Here is an 18,213-nt window from a genome sequence, read left to right as displayed (position 1 = left end):
CATAAAGAAGATGGGATTTTTTTTTCCCCTGGTTTTCAGCAGTAGAGAATTTATAGGTTGACACAGTACTAAAAGCAAGGGTGAGTTTTGGCCTATTTGCCCAATTATATGACCATTGGAAATCTTTTGGGAAAAGATTAAACAACCTTGGCTTGAATTAATGTAGATGTAGTCTTGAGATAAGGAATTGGAAATTATGATCTTAATGGGCCTCTTAGAACATTATTTTTTAGTTTAGTTGTGTCTAATTTTTATATACCCACAACAGATATGCATTGACAATTTAAAGCTGGTGTTTTTAGGATTTAATTAATTTATGATTTCAAGAAATTACACAAGTATAGGTCACAAAATTCAGGAATAAATTTATTAGCAATAAAAAGCAGTGTTAGACTGCTTGATCCCACTGCAAAGTAGGATAATGTGCTGGTATATTTTCCCATGAAAGCTACAAAGTTGAGGAGAGGGGGGGAATGATTCTTTTGAATAGTAGTACTATTTGGATGGAGGATGAAAGAATCTTTTGGCTGAATGTTAAAAATACACTGGGTAAGCAACATTAATTAATTTTGGCAACATTGTGTGTGGACAAAAAATGTAGTACCCTTTGCTGTATTTGCTTAGCTATTTTGGGTTTTTTAATTTGGTTGGTTGGTTGGTTGGTTGGTTGGTTGGTTGGTTGGTTGGTTGGTTGGTTGGTTGGTTGGTTGGTTGGTTGGGGTTTTGTGTTCATTTTGTGCTTGTAGGGTTTGTTTTGTCACAATGATCTAACTAACTTAGTTGCTTGCAAAATTTTTACAGTAGACTGTCTGAGAATGGATATCATTTTAATGGCATAACAGGAATAAGAGAAGATTTCCTAGTTTCTTCAAATTCTCAAGGTTCTACTTTCATTAGCCTTGCCAGAGAAAAAAAATAAAATGCAAACAAACTATGAATTAATTGAGAATTTACTCTACACAAATATAATTAGTATAGAATATATGGAAGTTTATAGAATTTGAAGAATAATTATAGCAGGTTTAAAGCCATCAGGGTTAAGTGTAAAAAACATATTTATCAATATACAATGCAGTCTATACCACAAGCAGTGCTACAGCTTCTTGTTTAGAATTTGTTAACGTGAGCAATATCTTGGTAACTCAGACTCTTTACATTTTTCTTTCTCCTTCTTGCATTTCAGACTGTGATGGGAAGTAAAATGCATACACTGCACACTGCCTGAACTTTTATTAACTACACTAAGAACAAATGAGACACTTCTCACACAACATAATCTGTCTGTCAATCCAGACACCTTAAAGGATTTCCTTCCTCCACTCTCCCACTGTTGTCCCAGCAGAAAATTTTATATTTTCTTTGTCTTAACACTTATCTTCATTATTCCTCAAGTTCAACAATGTCAAAAACTTAAAAGAGCAATAACCTGCTAGGTAGCTTCTATTGTCATGAAGTGGACATTCACACTCTTTTGAACCTTTAGGTATGCAGTGAAAATAGGATTAAATGCCTTTATGCAGTGTGGGTTTTATCTGAAACTACATGGCAGGGACTTTTTTCCCCATGTGGAAAAACAAAGATATTAACTTACTGCCAATTTAAATGGGAAACAAATATAACTGAACTGCAGTGTTTTGAAAAAGAGTAAATTGCTTACTCTTTGAAAAGAGTTGATGGGCTTTTTTTGAGTCAGATGCACAGAGATAAATCTTCTAGTGGCTTTCTACACTATACTTACTTTCTTTCTTACTTATTTACTTTCTGCACTATAGTTAGTGTGACAGAATTTCTATTTTTCTTAAGATAAATGTCTTGTCCTTTGTCTTTTCATCCTACAATGTCACTCTATTTTTTCAAAACAAAAGAGAACTAAAAACCCAAGCTTGATCTGTACTTTAAATGTATCTTAGAAATGTGCACCGATCTGATTTTTTTAGGATCTAATGATAAAAATTCCTGCATCATATAAGACCAAATCACCTAGCAGCGGAAATGCCAGATGAACTTCAAGACAGACAAATGTGAAATGATGGACCTGGGGCAAAACAATGCTAGTTTCACACATAAAAGGTTAGGCTGATCATAATTATACAGAAGATGGACCCTAGTTTATGTGCAAAACTTAAACTTAATACTCTATAGAGACCAAAACAAAAGAAAATTGGAAATTAAAAATAGTTTAAAAATAATATGGAAAGAACCATATTATCATCCTGATCCTCATTTCCCTGATCTTGGAAAAGAGATATTGGAATTATAGAAGATTCAGAGGAGGGTAACAAGCATGACCAATGCATGTAACAGTTTCTTTAATTTTCTTTACAAGGAACAAAAGAACGAGGTGGATTTTTCAGTCTGGAAAAAACACCCCACACAAACCAAAGAACCCACTCCCACCCAAAGGAACAGTTTAGTAAGGGTTATGTCAGAGGTTGCAAAATCAGTGGTGGCATAAATTAAGCGGGACTTCTAACAAGACTCAAGGCAGAGATGAGCCAGGCTCAAAACAAGCAAAATTCTTCAGACAGGAGCTACATTTTCTGTGAATTTCCCCACTACAGGATGTTGTCAGTGCATAGATTTGACATGAGCTCAAATGGAGCCTGGACTAACATTGCAAAGGGGATCTATTGAGGGCTACTAAACAGAAAAAGCAAAGGAACTCCCTGATGTGAAAGCAATTGGTGACTTGGAAAATACATGGGGGCAGTCTCATAAGTGACTGCTGTGTTCTTACTAATCCTTGGGTAGTGATGGTTTGAGTCCTTTGGACAAAAAACAGAGATCCCATGGAATGCTGTTTGCATTTGTTCTTATATAAAGGCCAATGGCTAATTTCAAAAGATGCTGCAGGCTTCCAGTCTTGCTGGTTCAAGTGGAAATCCCTCAGTATACCTTTTGATCAGACTGGTGTTATCTTACTTTTAGAATTTCTTCAGATGGAGTTTCTATGAATACAAAGTGGCTACAAGGTACCTTATCAAAGTAATTTTCGTAGGGGAAAACTTTGGGAAGTTTTGACAAAAGTCAACTTTTTTTTCAGATGGAAATGGGAAGCATATGAGGATACCACTGGGCAGTAATATATCCCTGTGTTCAGAAGGAAGAACAATGGAGGGAAAACTAAGAAATGTATGAGCCAGTCTATTCAGGGATCCACTAGCTGCTTCAAGACAGCATATTCCATTGTCTCAGTTGCTCATACAAGAGTATAAATATATTTAAATATATTAAACTATTAATATATAGGATATATATTTATATATTAATATATAAGATATATTAATATTAATATATAGGATATATTTTACCTTTGCAACCTTTAGAGACAGACTTTAACTAAGATAAAATATGATTCTTAGAACTCGAAATTTTCTTGCTTAGAACTAGAAATTTGATTTTGGATCGACAAAAAATTCCTCTCTTATGTTTAATTGACTAAAGTAATAACTGCATTATTGTGACACCAGCACCCCCCCTCCCCCAAACAACAAAAAACCAAACAGAACTAATCCAACCTCCCTTCCCTAGACAAGCAAACACCCCCCCAAAAAAAACCAAAACAAAACAACTCCCAAATCTAATAACTTATGTATAGCAACTATTTGTAAACACAAAAAAGCTCACATTGTATTTATCTTATCTCTTTACCTTCCCCCACACAATCATTTTTTTTCCAGTACAGCAACAGCTGCCAGAATTTGGAGATTACAAATTCAAGGATTTTCACAGAAAAGCTATTCACAGAAATGTCCTTGATCTTGTAATAGTAATCATCATCCCGTGAGTGTTTTGTTAGTGTTTTGTTGAACGTACTACTATTTTTCATGAATAAAGAAGAGTTCTGTGGAAACACACATGTTTTCAGCACATCATTGGCAAGTTTCCAGAGAAAGTTATATAACAGCTGCAACATAGAGCACATAAGCAGCCCTTAAAAACTGATTTTTATTGAATTAATGAAAAGGCAGTGATGTTAAGGAAGCCAAGCTATTTCATCCCTTGTATTCCATCTGACGGTATAACTGGTTTTTGTTTCAGGATGAAACAGGAAATCTTATTTTGTCCTCCAAATCCATGTGAACCCAAATTTCAGAAATTTAATACTCATATCTTAAAAGATACATGGGGCTTTTCAGGGTCAAAGTTAGCAGAATAAACTCTTAAAAAATCAATAGGATAGATAATAAGACAAAGCCAGGAGAACCTCCTTTTGAATGTGATTTAACAGCAACGTTATTTTTTAGGTTCAGTTCTTCCTTGATTTTCTATCTGTAAAATAAAGTCCACTGATCTCAATTTTCAAAGAAAATGTAAAATACTGTGATCAATCCAGTGCAATATTTGTATCTGGAAAACCAAGCAAAAGCACCACAAATCTGAACATGCCTTTTACTACTGTAAAAGTAGTTACTTCCATCAGGAAAGCATTATTTGAGTAAAGATGGATATGAGTTGCTTCTCTTTAACATTTCAATGAGAAACACACATTCCAATTAATTTTCATAAGAGCCAGTACAGTTCATAATAGGATACAAATCTTCAGAGAATTCTCTAGCTTCTACTCTACAAAAGCCTAGCTCTAGGTAGGACAGCCATAATTTTGCCTTGTAGCTCTGTATCTGATCAATTACTCTATTTCAGGAAAAATTTTTAGTGTCAATGAACAGAAAGTTATTGATTGGGCAGACAATTAGAAAGCCAAACCCTAATGTGACTCATGCACCATTGATTTTCTAAAGCAGCATTCAAATAATTAGTAAACTAGAGAACAGATTTGAGCACAGAGTCTTGGGTGTAACAAGGGTAAAAATCTATATTCAAAGGACGATTTGTTGCTGCTCTTCAAGGGAAAGGATTGGGAAGAACTACAAATATCGGCAAAGCCAAATCATGAACCTTTTAGCAGCTGGCATAAAAATAAAGTACAATTTCTAGTGCAGTTTGTGATATATTAACAAATGTAGCATTTTAAAAACCTTGAACCTTACTAACTACTCTTATGAAAGGAAATATTGCAGAATAGCTTGAAACACATAGTTTATTTGTAGTTCCTTACTGTTAGAGTAAAAGAGGAAAATAATAATTAAGATGTGAATTCAGTGCCTGAAAAAGATGGCAAAAAATTACATTATAGCAGTATTCTTCTGAGTTTTGGTTTGGGTTTTTAAAATTAATTTTCCAGAATTATGGAGGCCCTTCTAAAACATATTGAAAACAGAAAATGGGATAAAGAGAACATAAGGAAGCCTATATTACTGAAAAAGAGAAACTACTCTTAAAAATACTCTATATGAATAAAAGAAAGCTAAATTTTTAAAAAAAGCCTTAACCAGCTTTAAATTAAAATAGCTAGAGGTGGAATCATAGAATGAAAACAAAGAAGTACCCTTATAATGAAATCAATAGATTTATTTCTAAATATTCTGACACAAGGATCTTGTTTTATTTTCAACATTTATTGGGAAGCTCAGCTTTGAAAGTGCTTATGAGATAGAAAACCTTTTCAAACACATCTTTGATTTTTTTTGCCAAAAACTTTAAATCTCCATGTTTTCTTGTTCCTAGATTTTGAACCCTGCTGATCATTCTTAATTACATGAAAAAATATGTGTGTTCTGCTCCCCCTCTTGGATAAATGACAAACTGATTACATACAATAGGTTAAGCAGATCTATGATTAAATGCTTAAAACAAACAAAATCCTCTCTATACATGAAGCAGTGTTAGATCAACAATCAGATCACTGATCATTATCTCAAATTCTGGAATTGTAGCATTTTGCCAAAGTAACTGATTTTCTTATCATGTGGCTCTTACATATGTGGCCTTTTCAGTCCTTTCACTTGACCCGACTCACACTTTTTTATACAATTGAATGGGATAATTCACCAGTTGTATGGAAACAGATTTAGATGCAGTTGAGGCATATCACCAATGGAGGTCTACATGTCCTCATGTCTTTTTTTTCATTTTGTTTTTTTTTTCTTTTTGGTGCATCTCTGATTTCCATCACCTTTTAAATGCGCATTAGTATGGAGGGGATCAGCCTGATCACAGACCTTTTCTACATCTCTCCCTCATGTAGGAATACTCTTCCTTGGTTATAGGGAGTTCTTCCAAAGAAAAATGGTGACCAGCAAACTGCTGAGCACTTAGCTCAACCAACAATTTCAGGATTGTGATGAGAATGTAGTGTAACATTTGTATGTGGATCAGATGACATAAACAGCTGAAGTGAGTTACAGTTTTTTATTTAAGGTAATGACATTCTATCAATTTTTATTGTTGTATGATGTACAAGTTTGATGTATTACAGGAATTCTCTAACTAATCATGTAACCATCCTTAGCAATGACTATACCATGAACTGCACGAGCCTCACTTTTCTCTCATACAGTATTAACAAATTCAGGTTCTTTGCTGTGCTCTTTACATTCATAAAAGGACTATAAAATGCTCCTTGTAGTCCTAAAATTTTGGAACCTACAAGAGGACTCCAGCCTGCAATGCATACTACTAAGCCAGGAAAGGCTTTCTCCTTCACATCAGCATTGCTGCCAAATTGCATGAACTTTAGAACAAATGAAAGGTACCCAGGGTTGTTTGTTTTCTGTTTGTAGGCACATGTTTGCAGCATCCAGGAAAAGATTCCCTCTGCTGCCTCTCCACACAGACCTGGTGCAGTGCTGGCTTGTGATATGTACTTTACTATCTCACAGTAATTTTTTTATCACACACTGGTAACTTTTAGTCCAGAACAAAGAACTTAAACTAAGGGGTAACTAAACAGAATTTGGATGGTCCATTAAAAATAATTAATTTACAGCAGCAGCTTATGTTACTGCCTGGTCAGCTCTATTTTTAGGCGTTGAGATCTTCCTAGGCATATGGATTAAGTTACAGGATCCTGAATGGAAGAAATTTTAAGGGACTGTGTTTGAGATACCACATTGAGAACAATCATTCTAAATTAGCTTGATAGGCTCAAATCCTATGTCAGTGAAAAAAAGACCAATATTTAGCAATTGACATTGAACAAATATTTAGAATTTCAGTTTAAAACACAGGGTGGAAGGAAGAATCCCATTTATTTCGTCCATGTGTGAAATGAACAAATATCTTAAGAAGCTGAAGAGCTTTTAAGATGTGAAGGAAAAGTGGAACTATAATGCCTAAAAGCCAGATGTTATGCCTGTGTGTTTCTAGTGCAAGAATTTAATTTATTAGTATCTAGTAATTAAATAGTTCAGCACAGTAAAGGGGAATAAATTCATTAGAGAAATGCAGCCTAAATAAAATGGTGTAGACTACTGGAAACAGCTGTTGAAATACTGCCAAATGGTGAATATTAAAATGAAAGGTGAAATATTACAGGGAATGAAATATCACGTCACCTTTTTAATAAAGTAGTTTTTAAAAAGATAAAAAGTTTTAGAAAGTTAAGAAGTGTGGTACCTGGCAATTTATGTTACTGTGCTGTGTGTGCAGGAATTGTGAAAGGATTCCATGAGGGCAATAATGCTGTCTAAGACTAAACACTGGAAGTACTTTTTCCTTCGCTTAGAACAGCATCCATTTGAGTACACAGCAAGTTATATCACCTTTTGGGATGTTCACATGGTGGTTTTGGCTGGGACAGAGTAAATTTTCTTCATAGTAGCTAGCAGGAGGCTGTGTTTCACGCTTCTGCTAGAAACACAGTGTGTGATGACATCTGTATTTAATATGTGTGTAGTTAATGATGAGCAGTGCTTACAAGGAGTCAAAGCCTTTTCTGTGTGTTGCTCGTGGCTGCTTGGTTTCCTGCCTCTCACCATGAGCAGGCTGGGTCCACAGGGACCTGGGATGGGACACAGCTAGGACAAATGACCCCAACTGACCATAGGGATATTCCCTATCGTGTGGTGTCATGCTCAGCAATCCTGGTGCAATTCCAAATCTAGTGGAAGAAGTAAGAAGGGGGCATGTTTGGAGTGATGGTGTTTGTCTTCCCCAGTCACCATTACATTTGATCAGGCCCTGCTCTCCTGGACATGGAAACACCTGCTTGCACATGGAAAACAGTGAATTAATCCCTTGTTTTGGTTTGCTTGTGTGTGGCTTTTGCTTTCCCTATTAAACTGTCTTTATCTCAGCCCACAAGTTTTCTGGCTTTTAATCTTCCAGTTCTCTCCCTGATTTTACTGGTGGGGTAGGGAGTGAGGGGCTGCATGGAGTTTGGAGGCTGGCTGGGATTAAACCATGAGAACACTATAAATCTTAAGCCACATTTTATATATTTATATTGCTTAAGCCATATAAATATATAAAAGATATTTATTTTCTATCTATATTATTTTATGTACTTGATGTATGGCATGGCATGTGCCTGTTGCTCTTGGAGATTAAGATTACATGTCGCAATCATGCACTTTCTTCACCAGTGCAGTCCACCTGTAATTCTAACTACCCCAAACTGATGCACCTTCCTGTAAATTCTGACATGTATAAGACATCTTTTTCTTTTGCCTTATGTTCATCACCTACATCTTAGAATTACAGGTTACTAAGTAATTTGTTGAGTTGAACCAACAGCTAATGATTTGTTTTTTTTAAATAACAAATCATAACTGGAAAAATATCCTACAGGTTTTATATAAAAAAAACTGCACTTATTGTTAGATTTATAGGAATATATTTAGAAAAGATTGGGAAAATCAATACTAGCACTTGTGAATATGTGCCCATTTCTGATTAAAATTGAAAAAAAATTTCAGGACAATTGTACAAGATGAACTTAGCATCACCATAATGCAAAACTTGTTCTTGTCTCTGCTTAGTTGCTTCTAAGAGTGGAATGCTTGTGTCTGTCAGGATCCTGCAAAATGAACTGGAATTGAGTATATGCTCACTCCTCTCTGATTAAGGCATCTTTCCCAGCACAGACTACCTATGGAAGATTTTTGGCAAAAGTAATTCAAGGTCTACTGAGACTAGGAAATGAAGCTTCAGCAGATGACTTCTGAAAGTTTCTTGAAGCTATATTGCTGCTAATTCTTTTTCCTACAAGGCCTTCTAGAATGTTCTGGAATGTGCCAACTTTATCTAAAAAATTGTTTGACCAAGCAATACTCCAGGATTGGTCAGAACCTCCAACACATCGTTTGCATCCTCTCTCCTCCATATTTATAGTGACTGTAAAACAAGTTGTTAATAAACTTTTAAAGTTGTTTTTATGTATTCAAATATAGAAAAAGATACTACTTAAAGCCTTAGACACTTAGTGGCCCAAATGATACCCAGATCTCAAGGTTTTTAAAATGCTACTCTCCTCCTCACTGCAGAACTAGGAAAGAACCTAAAGATCTTTTCTTTTGCACCACTGTTGGCACAGAGTCTATTATACAGCATTTATAAGTTTTTTTTTTTTTTTTTTAATAATTACGTGGCAGCTCTTGCAGACATCAAGTGAGCGTGGGGTTCTGATTTCCCGGTTTCCCGCACGGACACACAGGACAGGGAATGCAGAATGCCCGAGCGGGATGGGCAGGGTGACTTCACCCACGGGTGGTGACATTGCCGAACACGCGGTGTGGCAGCCGCCAGGCGCGGGGGGCACAGCACTGCTGTGGAACTGCCGGCCGCGATCCGCCCGGCCACTGAGGGTGCTGGCATTAGGGGACTGCTACCCAGCAGAGGATGGAAGGGAGCTGCGGCTCCAGGCGCCCTGCGGCTGCGGTCTGACATTGACTCAGCCGCCCCTGGGCACAGGGCAATCCCTGGGGGCCAGCCCTTAAAACAGGTACCTTTGTCCCTGTAAGGAGAAGCTCGAAGCGAAGGAGGCGCGCCGCTGAGCCGCGGCAGGCACGCCGCCGCCACCGGGTCTGCGAGGGGAGCAGGGCAGACGGAACCCGTCCATCTCCCACCGGCACCTCCCGCCGCCTGCGCGGCCCCGCCCCCGCGTTGCCCCACCCACCTCGCCGTCATTGGCTGCCTGCTCTGCCCACCAGCAAGCCCCGCCCCCTCCCTCGACCTGACGTTCGCTTCCCGCCCCCCGAGTGGCCGGCGCTCCCTGTCAATCACCCGCGCTCGGGGCGCGAGGCGCGTCCCGCCCCCCCGGGCGCCTGTGCCGCGGTGGGAAGGGGCGGGCGCTCGGGGCCGCCGCCGCTTCCCCACCGCCTCGGGGTGCCGCCCCGGCCGGTCCCGCTTCGGAGCTCCGCGCCAGGGGCGGGGCGGGCCGAGAAGCAGTACCCGGAGGTGAAGGGCCGAACGCCGAGCCTGTGTCCCGCTCCCCTGGGCTCCCCGGTAGGTTGCTGTCCCCGGCCGCCTCTCGGAGCGGCGGCGGTTGCAGCGGTCGCAGCCGCCCCGTGGGCCGAGGCCTTGGGTTGGCTCTCTCCTCCTTTCCCTGGCGGCCGCGGGACTGGCGGGGGCCGCGGAGCCCCCTGCGAGCGCGGCGGCGGCCGGGGTGGCCGCCCGGGCCGGGGCAGCGAGAGCCGGCGCCCATGCGGGGCCGTGCCCCGCGCGGGTGTGGGGCGCCGGCGGTGCCGGCGGGGCTCGGCCGGCGCCGGGAGGGCCCGCGCCTCGCTGTGGCTGCGCTCCCGGGTGGCAAAAACCGTCGCTGTGAGACCTCCGAGTGCCCTCTCCTGCAGGAGTTGCTTGCGGCCGTGGGGCTCCCTGTGTGGCGACCGGTGTGGGTGCTGCTGGCGGTGGTTGTTCTGAGCGAGCACCAAACTGGGTTTGTAGGAACAAGTAAATTTGTTTTCCTGGTCTGTAGAAGTAGGTTGTTGGAGTGCGATTGTGCTCGTTTAGCAGATTAGCAGGTTAGAGGCAAACTGGGCTGCCAGTGCTCTTTTATTCTTACCTTTTATTTTGCTTTTCAGGAAGTTATTTATAGGCGGGATCTCATTGTAGTGGTTTTAAGTTTGATTAATTAAAATCTCTAAAAGTGATGTTTCAGTGATTCACCATGGAGCTCGGACAGACATTATTTTCAGGCACTCTTGTTCATTTTACTGGTACAGCCTTAATGAGTGTTGGAGTGACATGCGATGTGTAAAAAATAAATTGCAATATAATCGAAGACTTTTTTGCGTTGCTGAATTTTATAGTTAAGATAATTTGTAAGTGCATACCTAGTTAGAAATAGATACTGTGCATGTGCTTAAGCATGATTATAAGCGAAGCGCACTGTTAAGCACATTAAGCCTTGCTGCCTGGGTTATGACTGCTTGCAAGGATAAACAACTTACCTGCTCTTAGACTCACGCCTCTTCTTAACCCACTTAAATAGTGAATGCATTTTATCTCGAGCTACATTGGGATGTTAAAATCCAAGATGGGAGTAATGCAATTTTGTTTTAAAGGGAGAAGATGAGATAGACGTTTCTGTGCTAGCTGTATAGACCTCAATATCCCTTGGCCAGTTTCTTTTTAATTGAAATGTTTCAACAGTTAAACAGTGTTTTCAGTGGAAAAAGGGGGTATTTTGTTGTGCTGGCCTGAAATGGAGAAACTACCTTGCAGACGGCAGACTATTTGCATCAGTTGAGAATGACTTTCAGCTAATTAATTTTATCTTTTTCTCTTGCCACTCTCCATCAAATAGATGTATTGGCTTATAAAATGTAAATGGTTTTCAGAATCTAAAGTATTAGTTCTGGTACATCACATTTTCTCTACAGCTTTTTTTTCTTCTGTGTGATCAAGATAAATATATTCAAGATTAGTTAAGAGAAATAACCTGCGATAGGCCATGTCTTAACCCTTCTGAAATTGTTCTTCCCCTAAAAAAAAGTGTAACTGAACCTATGAAAGAGTTTTTCCCTTGTCCACCCTATTTATGTGCAATTAGCAAGACTGAATTGACTTACTTTTAGCGTCATTTTTTCATAATCAAGTTTTTCATAATTAATTTTTAATAACTAAATTTTAATAATTAATTAATTACTGTGTTTTACTAAAGCTCATGCATTGTATTGAATCTTAGTGTCCCCACTGTATCCACAAAGTTTGTCCTATGGAAATAGAATTGTTCTTTGTTCACTAGTTACTGTGGTAAATGGTTCTGTGATTAGAAGTAGCAAATAGCTAGCAAATAGAAGTAGCAATTACGTGTATTTCTAATATTTTTACTCTTGCCTTGAAAATTTGTTTAAAAAAGATTAGGAAGTCTTCTGATGGTTAAGAACAATTTATTTTAGTTATGCCTTTGAGACAACAATGAATGGATCATGAGGAATAAGGAAGTGACAGTGGTTGCTTTTCTCCAATATCTTCTAAAAAAGAAATTGCTAAAGAAAGGGTACTGATCAGCTGTATTAACTGTCTTTATCTAACTTTTCTCCAGCTGTACATTTTTTTCAGTCTATTGTAGACAAAACATGTCGTTACATCTTGTTATTCAGGCTTTTCTTCTTACTTTTGAGTGATTTTTTTTGAGATGTTGTACGTAAAAGTAATAATGTAATTAAAACCAGCACAAACCACAGGAATAGCAAAGTTGTAAGAGAGTTTGACATACTGTTTCTTCACAGTTTAGGCTCACTGATTCAACTGCAAATTAATGTTTAGAGTTCTCCGTCAACCCTTAATACCTCACCTGAGGCTGTATGAACAAACTACCTGACAGTGCTTAGGGGAAGAGTGGGACAATCCTTTTCAGCTGTTGTTTGGGTTTAAGTGATCTAAAACTCATCATGATACTTGGAAGTTATTTGCTAATGTAAATGGGATGGTATGTTTCCAGTGTACACTGGGCCTTTAACACACTTTCAAAAATATTTTGAGACTTCTATATAATTGATTTTCCTGATCTATTAAAAGGTAAAAAAGTAATTTTGAAGTAATTTTTATATATTTTCTGCCAATCCTTAATTTTTTTAATGCTATGCAGGCATTTTGATGCTTCCTCAGTGCTGCTGCAAAACCAATGCAGTGAGATCAAGCCTGATGCTGCTGTGCTTGTTTTTCTAAGCGTAATTCTGAGTAGCCTCCCAGACATTGCCACTGGACTTCTAGAGCTTTGTAAGCTACAGCTGAAACAGCTGGGTGAAGAAAAATGTGTGTTTAAGCTAAATAGTTGCTTAAATAAAAGCAGTCTAGTGAGAATGTAGTTAAAAGCTAGGGTGATGATAACAGGTAAAGACAATGACTGGAACATCTGTCCCTCCCTGTGATCTAGGGTAAGCCACTTAGACTTTAATGTCCCCTCTTTAGCATAGGGAGGTTGTAGAAGAGGAGACATCACTCACCGATCCATGCTATAGAATTGGTTTGGACTGTGGTTATTTAGGGAGCTTTCTGAAACTTTAACTTTCAGAGGAAGTTATGAAACTCTTAGTTGTGTAGTATGGAATAATTTATTATGGTGAGATTTAGCTCACCTGTTACATTTACTTCCACTGTTTTATAGATGATATATTCATTACCTTAAATTTATGAAAATGTTTCTTTCTAACAAAAAGGGGAGAGAATATTTGTGTATTAAATATACTTATATGTAAAATATAAATATTTGTGGTAAATATATAATAACAAATATACAAAAAATTCAGAATATTACAAATGTGCCAGTGCATTCTTCTAGCATGTTTATTGAACTGCATGTTCCTTATTTCTTACAGAGGACATTTTAAGCATCTGCGCTTCCCTCTCTTCACCACCTCCTTTATCTGATGTTTTTGACTTTGTGTAGGAAACCTTTTTAAAAATCCCCATTTAGCTGTTAAAAGAAGGGTATTTTGTACAAAATAAGTATATTCTGTGGGTATGAAAAGTTAAAACAGTTATCTTGCCATTTGTCTGATATCTTGCCTTGTGCTGTGGAGTTAGGAATGGGAGTCATACTGATCAATCAGAAATGTCTTTGCCCAAATAACTGTAGGTCACAGAAGCCCATGACACACACAAGTAGGATCTGCATATTCAAGTAAGTTTATTACTTAATTTGACTTTATGTGTAACATCATTAATATAACTACAACTGTTTTTTCCTATGGTTTAGGATCTTCTCTGTAAGGTTACTAGCCAGCTTAGCTTTTAACATACCAGGACTTTGTAGTAAAAGTTTTACTTAACTTAGTAATTTAAGGTTTTTTAATCAAGGTTTAATTACTAGGTTTAGTAAATTCAATGTGATTTTCCTAAAAATAAATTTTTTTCCTCCAGCTTCCCTGCATGGTGATTTATAGTCTTCATCAACCATGTGTTTTGATTGTGTTATTTTTGATTAAGACAGGATGGGGACTACAACAGTGGAGGATGATGTCCTTTGAAATAGGCCAAAAATACAAGTCTTTTATTGCAAGCAGAGCCTAGACTTCAAGTATGCGGTTTGTCTCAACTTCTTATATTCTCTGCAGTTATTTGTTGAGTAATTTATGAGTTGCCATGCTTTTTGTTCAATAATCCTGTGCAATAACAGAATATAGATGGAGCAGTTTCCATCAGAAGCAGAGCTGAAGGTAGTGTTGGGGTAGCTATTTGTGTAAGGAGGTCACTGGGGTGTGATGTCCTTGAAGGGATGCTCTTGATGGGCTGTGAAACACCAGTCGTTGTGGCTGTGCTGCTGTGGAAAGGCCCTTCTCTCTAATAATGGGGCATTCCCTTGCTCCACTTCTGGCTGTGCAGTTTTGTAGCTCCACTCTTGCTCTCCATCCAGTCTCTTGTATCCTCCTCTGAGTCGGTTCAGCTTCTGTTGAGTAGAGTTACTGAGTTTGTGAGCTTTGTGGTACTCTGAGTGAGTGAGTAATGGCTTCGCTGAGGCGTGGGAGTGCTGATGCTGGTGAGCCATGGGAGGAGCAGGTAGTGTGCTGCGTGCAATAGGAGAGGAGCCATGGTACTAACACATCAAAATTGTCTAATTGCATTTTGTCATTTGCATTTTGCAGATTTCAGACTTAAGTTCTATTGAACCCATAGAAGAATTCTTCCTTTTGGTTCGGTTTGTCTTTGAGCTTGAGATGCTAGTTACCTGGTGAATGTTGGATCTGTTACATTTTTAAAGCTTCATTGGCTGCATTTTCAGTTTTTGTAGAACATACTTTAAAAGCATGGGTTTCTTGACAGGTTCCCTTCAAGACGTTGGAAGGTGTGATTTAGTCCAGGATAGGACACATGTCTGCAGGCTATGAGAAAGTACTATTTAAAAACTGTATTATTATGTGTGGAAGAATCCCGTGAGTATCTTTTTGTATTTAAGACACCAAGCATTTTCCATTTTATGTCTTTATATTTGAATGAAGTAGTTAGCATGACTGTTAACATGTTTCAACATCTTTTTAATATAATGATATAAAGCAATCTTTAAAGGCATTCAGTGTTGCTTTAGAGGAATTCTGCTAGCTTATAATGAAGAACATACTTAATTTCATGTAGTATTGATATTTTTGATGTCAGCTTAAATGTAGATAATGTCCATAAAAATGCAGCTTTTTTAAAATCGTAATTAATTGCGCAGAAATCTTGGGAAGATGAAGTAATACTGTAGAGGCTAAAGTCAGGGAGATGATTGCTTTAAGGGTTGTGGGAGACATGTTTCGCTTCTAACCTCAACCCACTAGTATTTTCTTAGTTGCACCTTACAAATGCTTTCTTCTGGAAACAGAGAAGTTCAGGATAGAATGTTTTTTACTTTCTGTGGAAGATCACTTCTGTTGGCACTCATTCATTTCTTGCAATGTTCTGTCAGCAGGTTGCTCAGTGTATCAAGTTGTTAAGGTTTCTGTATAACATTTGCTGATAGTAGGCTGAGGCATCTTTAAATCTGGAGGCATCTTTAAATCTAAATAAAAAATTATGAAACTTGAGTTTATGGTTAACAGTGAAGAGGGAGGGCAGAATTTTTCCAACAGACAAGTGGAAGACAGAATAACTAAATTTGCTCTTAAGCTTTTGTCAGATGGAGAGAAAAATGTCTTTACAGAAATGCTCTTTGTCTTTGCTTTTAATTTTTCCAAAAGTATTTTCACTATTATTTGTTTTTATGTAAAACATTGTGAGACCTTTAAGTAAATAGTGTTGATTGTACTTTGAATTTTTAAAATTTTTCATTAAAATTAAGTCTGTTTTTTAAGGAAATCAGGTATTTTTCATCTGCAGCTGTCTCATCTGCTGCCTGTAGAAATGTGGAATTTTTAGGGCAGTTTTAACCAAACTTAGGTTGTTATGCCTGTGAAGATAAGTTCCTATAAGCTTCATAAAAACCAGTTTAGATAGCAGATATTTATTAATCATTACCATGGTGAAGGAAGGATTTTATATGTTTTGTGTGGTAGTAGCTTGAGAGCTGTTCAGCTTGCTACTTGTAGTACTAGGCAAGCAACAGAACATCTCCTCTGAAGAAGGGAACATTTTAATGTGGGAAGAAAGGAGAGGTTTTGTGAAGAAAGAGAGCTGAAGATGTGTCAGAGGGTGGCCTGCAAATGCGGTGGATATGTAGAAGATAACCAGAAAGGTGATGTTACTACACTGGGGCAGTGTGGGTGTTGAACACTAATCTGTAGGCAGCTAAGTTTAGCTAACGTTGATGCTTTTGAGGAATGATTCTATTTTAATCTTCCTAAGTAGTGCAGCAAGCATTTAACTACACACAAGTGTCCACATCAACATACTGACATTTTCTCATTTTAATGCTTGAGAATTTTGTTTTGATTTAAAATCAGTGTAGTTAAGTAACTGCCATCAGACCTTGACAAAACTGATGTCAACAGCACCAGATTGTTTTGTTCTCAGAACTTTTAATTTACATCAGATGATTTCATATTTAGTGTCATTTGAATTTGTGTAAAACACTGGGAGACTTGTTTTTTCCTCTGAGTTCCATAGGAAGGCATTGGTTTAAATATGTCTTGTATTACATAGCTAATGATGAATCCAAGATCTTAACTGTGGCTAGTGTTTTGCCTTAATTTTTGTCACTGTACATCTTATACATTCAATATGAAGGTTTCAAGCATGATTCCATTTGGTCTGGTATCTGAGACTTTATCTATACCATTTTATTCCATATTAAACTTATAACAGAAGAAAAAAGCTTTATAGCCTTTTGAAGACTATAGAACTTCAATTTGACAGAGACATTTTAGGTATACATTGCAGTGAAAGTCTTGCAAGTGAGAGGAGAGTTGCAAGTGTGTGTAGTAGTGAAATACTTGAAACTGCTGTAGAAGGTACCTATCTGGTTTATGGAGACAATTAGGCAGCAGAATCATTTGATTGCCTTGTAGTTTGTTATTGTTAGAAATCCTTGGCAGATTCATAGCTGCAAAACTTAGTCTGGAGACATTTTCCTGTACTGTGAGTTATCCCTTTTCTCACATGTGGCGTTATTAAACTTGAACTTGACTCCTGTCTTAAGTTCTTGAAGTAGAATTTGACCATGTAATTAGAGTTAAGTGACAGAGAATTGTGTCAGAGAGCTAAAAATACTTTTAATTTTGAAAACAGATCTTCACAATCACTGTGGAATGCTAGAGCACATTATGTATTTTAGCCTATCCAAAATCTAACCTGAAGACAGAATGAGTGTCTTTTGGACTCTCAGAAATGTTTTGGGGTTTTTTTTCCATGTAGCACCAGGGTGCTTCACAATGCTACTTAGTTTTGTCTTCAGATATAGTTATGGTGTTAGATTAAATGTAATACTCTTTTTTTTTAACTTCTAGATGTGTTAACTTCACAGTTTCTCTGGCCTAGCCTTAGGCTAATCTGAACCTTTCTGTTGTTCTGCTGTAATACTTGCATGCTGGGGTGCACTTATTTGTGTAGAAAATTGACGCCTCCATTATGTAGTATTAGCTAGCTCAGCATTAGCTTTCTGCCAGCTGAGGACAACATAGCCCATTTAAGTATGTATGGTTGTGGTGGTGGAAATGTGAAGAAACAAATTATTGAAATATTGCTTAACCATCAGTTTTGTCCTTTCTGTTCTCTTTTTAGTAAATCAGCTTTAATAGTGTCATTAGATTTTAAAAAGTATTCCTTGTGTTATGGCTCTCCTTTCTGAAAACTGACTTTCAGCTTTTACTCAGAAATGGTGATTATAGGAAAGTGCAAGAAGGATGCCTGAGCAGAAGTTTTAACCAAATAACTGCATGGACTTGCATGGAATCTTTAAGTGAAGTTGGTAGGATTTTGTAGTGAAAGTCTATGATGAAGTGTAATTCATAGATTAGGGCCAAACTTGCCTTCTAGATCACTGAGAAAATAAAAATGTTTATGCAGTGACCAGAG

General features: G+C 38.0%; 2 protein-coding genes across 8 annotated transcripts in view; one reads left to right on the top strand and one right to left on the bottom strand.

Moving 5' to 3' along the window:
• Positions 1 to 9,888, bottom strand: part of CEP120 (centrosomal protein 120) — a 61,225-nt gene extending 51,337 nt beyond the window's left edge. Inside the window, exon 1 of the mRNA XM_030968591.1 lies at positions 9,789 to 9,888. The gene's annotated coding sequence lies outside the window, so the exon portion shown is untranslated. The remainder of the gene's footprint in view (positions 1 to 9,788) is intronic.
• A 219-nt stretch (positions 9,889 to 10,107) lies between these two features.
• Positions 10,108 to 18,213, top strand: part of CSNK1G3 (casein kinase 1 gamma 3) — a 71,646-nt gene continuing 63,540 nt past the window's right edge. For all 7 annotated transcript variants that reach the window (XR_004061524.1, XM_030969426.1, XM_030969425.1 and 4 more), the window contains exon 1: positions 10,108 to 10,287. The gene's annotated coding sequence lies outside the window, so the exon portion shown is untranslated. The remainder of the gene's footprint in view (positions 10,288 to 18,213) is intronic.

The sequence above is a fragment of the Camarhynchus parvulus genome, chromosome Z (genome assembly GCF_901933205.1).
Source record: "Camarhynchus parvulus chromosome Z, STF_HiC, whole genome shotgun sequence".
Lineage (NCBI taxonomy): Eukaryota > Metazoa > Chordata > Aves > Passeriformes > Thraupidae > Camarhynchus > Camarhynchus parvulus.
The sequence above is the reverse complement of the archived record's forward strand: the minus strand, read 5'-3'. Positions and strand labels throughout refer to the sequence as shown.